General features: G+C 49.4%; 2 non-coding genes across 2 annotated transcripts in view; both read right to left on the reverse strand.

The window, feature by feature from the left end:
• Positions 1-47, reverse strand: part of LOC125774177 (large subunit ribosomal RNA) — a 4179-nt gene extending 4132 nt beyond the window's left edge. The window contains exon 1 of the ribosomal RNA XR_007420652.1: positions 1-47. This exon is cut by the window's left edge and continues 4132 nt beyond it. This is a non-coding gene — a ribosomal RNA (large subunit ribosomal RNA).
• A 709-nt stretch (positions 48-756) lies between these two features.
• On the reverse strand, positions 757-914 carry LOC125774174 (5.8S ribosomal RNA). The gene has a single exon (XR_007420650.1). It is a non-coding gene; the product is annotated as a 5.8S ribosomal RNA (ribosomal RNA).
• Between the last annotated feature and the right edge of the window lie 2940 nt (positions 915-3854).

The raw sequence follows: 3854 nt of genomic DNA on the forward strand, positions 1-3854 counted from the left end.
ATTAATATGCTTAAATTCTGGGGGTTGTCTCACATCACTTGAGGCCTACAACAAAATCAGTCACATTCCATTCGTTTCGAACCCGGGGCATAGCGAACCGATATATACGCAACAACACTTCACACACACACACACACGGATTGGGCAATTTACGGTCATTTTTGAATCAACGATGGCCCCCCCGAGCACGTTGTCCGAATATCACTCCAATAAGGACAACGAGTTCCGCTCGGCATCGTTTTGATTCGATCTCTCAACAACAACTCCCGGTCGACTTGGTCGACTTGGACCCACGATGTCTCCCCCCGAGCATGTCGAGCCAACTGCACCACTATTGTATTGGACAACATGTTCCCCTCGGGCATCGATGGGTTAATCATGCACCACTATTATAAAACCCTTTGACGTTTTCCCCCAAGCACGTTGATCCAGTATTACGACGGATACGGTCAACGAAATCTTGGACATCAAAGAGGTTTTCGATTGAATTTCCCCATGTTTCACAACGTACTCTTAGCGGTATCCTACGATACGTCTCACTCTATTTGTGTGTGTGCGCGTTTACGTGCGTGCGATTTATGCGGTTCACCCCTTTACTTTCAGCGCCCTGCGGTCCCAACAAAGGTCCCGAGCACGCCATTATGCACAGTGTGGAAGCGTGTTTCCCCCACGACACTAGACGGGCTGCTCGCCATAGTGTTCTATTGTGGCACGCTCCACCCTGAAGTTTGGTTTGTTGTATATCAAGGAATTGATAGGCACTCAAGAATGTGTGCATCGGCCGGGTTTAATCGTCCGACGCGCAATATGCGTTCAACTTATCGGTGTTCATGTGTCCTGCAGTTCACATTGTGACGCGCATTTAGCTGCGGTCTTCATCGATCCATGAGCCGAGTGATCCCCTGCCTAGGGTTTTATAGTAAGGTTCCCAATGTAACACAATCCCGGTGGTACGTCCAAAGACTAACTTTCTGACTAAGTTGTCTTTATTACCCAATAGTCCCAGGCCTTGTGACTTGTGGCTCATGTCTACGCCCATGGCCACCATTCGCTAAGATAGTTTTGAAGTCACTTTGAAGGCCCAGGAACAACTCTCTTAGCACATCGGTTAACCTGGCGCCGCAGTCAACTCATGTGCTTGGATCGGATCGAGCTATTGAGTATTGGGCCTGCATACTCGCTCATCCGTATCCTTTGCGTACCGCCCCATGGCCCTTGTATGTCTGCACCACAGTTCCTGTTCGTTCCGTGCCTATGGCCGGATACGTATTGCACATCGGTATACCTGTCGCTACTCAGGCAACTCGTGTGCGTGGATTGGATCGAGAACATGGTGTGTGCCCCATGTTATAATTGATAGTCCATATCCACTTTATAGGTTAAAGTCATAAGTTGTGATTGCACAACCATTCTTCATAAGAGTTTAATCACTCTTCAACTAACTTTCGTTCTGGTGTCTTGGTATCAAATCGCGTAAGACACAAGATTCTACTGGCCAAATAGAATCTAGCACATTGGTTAACCTGGCGCCGCAGTCAACTCATGTGCTTGGATCGGATCGAGCTATTGAGTATTGGGCCTGCATACTCGCTCATCCGTATCCTTTGCGTACCGCCCCATGGCCCCGTCCTTAGAGTTAATGACTAGTAGGCTTAACTCTTTGTATGTCTGCACCACAGTTCCCGTTCGTTCCGTGCCGTGGCCGGATACGTATTGCACATCGGTATACCTGTCGCTACTCAGGCAACTCGTGTGCGTGGATTGGATCGAGCTCATGGGGTGTGTAGAGATTCCATGTTATAATTGCAAGTCCATATCCACTTTATAGGTTAAAGTCATAAGTTGTGATTGCACAACCATACTTCATAAGAGTTTAATAACTCTTCAACTAACTTTCGTTCTGGTGTCTTGGTATCAAATCGCATAAGACACAAGATTCTACTGGCCAAATAGAATCTAGCACATTGGTTAACCTGGCGCCGCAGTCAACTCATGTGCTTGGATCGGATCGAGCTATTGAGTATTGGGCCTGCATACTCGCTCATCCGTATCCTTTGCGTACCGCCCCATGGCCCCGTCCTTAGAGTTAATGACTAATAGGCTTAACTCTTTGTATGTCTGCACCACAGTTCCCGTTCGTTCCGTGCCGTGGCCGGATACGTATTGCACAACAGTAGATACCATCACCTGACGTATCTAACACACCACTATTGTAACTCGTCGTCGAAGGACCTTTCAAGTGCCTGATGGCCAGGGGAGCTCTTACACGGCACGGAGACACAGTGATGCTCGCCCATCACAGTGTACAACGATCGAGTTTGCTTAAGTGTCTGGGTACCTACACACCAGACACAATGCAATGGCCACGGATCCACACAAGGCACATCACATGCAGAAAGCTTCACCAGATTATGACACATACCACACTCTTGTAACTCGTCGTCGAAGGGGCGTTCAAAGTGCCTTACGGCTAGGGGAGATCTAGCACGGCACGGAGACACAGTGATGGTTGCCCATCAAAGTGTACAACGATCGAGTTTGCTTTCCGCGCAAGCGTTCTAAGTGTCTGGGTACCTACACACCAGACACAATGCAATGGCCACGGATCCACACAAGGCACATCACATGCAGAAAGCTTCACCAGATTCTGACACATACCACACTCTTGTAACTCGTCGTCGAAGGGGCGTTCAAAGTGCCTTACGGCTAGGGGGGATCTAGCACGGCACGGAGACACAGTGATGGTCACCCATCAAAGTGTACAACGATCGAGTTTGCTTTCCGCGCAAGCGTTCTAAGTGTCTGGGTATCTAAGCACCAGACACAATGCAATGGCCACGGATCCACACAAGGCACATCACATGCAGAAAGCTTCACCAGATTCTGACACATACCACACACATGCAACTCGTCGTCGAAGGGGCGTTCAAGTGCCTTACGGCTAGGGGAGATCTAGCTCGGCACGGAGACACAGTGATGGTCACCCATCAAAGTGTACAACGAACGAGTTGGCTTTCAACAAATTCTGACACATAGCAAGCGAGCGACCGAGCTACACCGAAGGCAGCCCATGGTTGGTCACTCGCGGACGATCATCAGTAATGATCCTTCCGCAGGTTCACCTACGGAAACCTTGTTACGACTTTTACTTCCTCTAAATCATCAAGTTCGGTCAACTTCAGCCATGCCAGCTGCAGCTCACGAAGGAACCGCGGAAGGTAAGCCTCCAGAAACCTCACTAAATAATCCATCGGTAGTAGCGACGGGCGGTGTGTACAAAGGGCAGGGACGTAATCAGCACTAGCTAATGACTAGTGCTTACTAGAAATTCCAGGTTCATGGGGACCGTTGCAGTCCCCAATCCCGACTAGATGGGCATTTTAGTGATTTCCCGTTCCTCTCGGAATGGGGGCGCCTATTGGCGAGAACACGCTGCGACCCACATTGTAGCACGCGTGCAGCCCAGAACATCTAAGGGCATCACGGACCTGTTATCGCTCATTCTCAGCTTGCTAAACACAAGTTGTCCCGCTAAGCAGGGCAAACGTAGCCGACGACCGCCCGTGAAGGCGCCGCCCGGCTGTAACGTCAGGTGCGCCCGGAGGCGCACTGCTGACAGCGTTCTAGTTAGCATGTTTGAGTCACGTTCGTTATCGGAATTAACCAGACAAATCATTCCACGAACTAAGAACGGCCATGCACCACTACCCTTAAATTTGAGAAAGAGCTATCAATCTGTCTTACCTCGATAAGTTTGGACCTGGTAAATTTTCCCGTGTTGAGTCAAATTAAGCCGCAAGCTCCACTTCTTGTGGTGCCCTTCCGTCAATTCCTTTAAGTTTCAACTTTGCAAC

The sequence above is a fragment of the Anopheles funestus genome (genome assembly GCF_943734845.2).
Source record: "Anopheles funestus chromosome X unlocalized genomic scaffold, idAnoFuneDA-416_04 X_unloc_88, whole genome shotgun sequence".
NCBI classification, from domain to species: Eukaryota; Metazoa; Arthropoda; class Insecta; order Diptera; family Culicidae; genus Anopheles; species Anopheles funestus.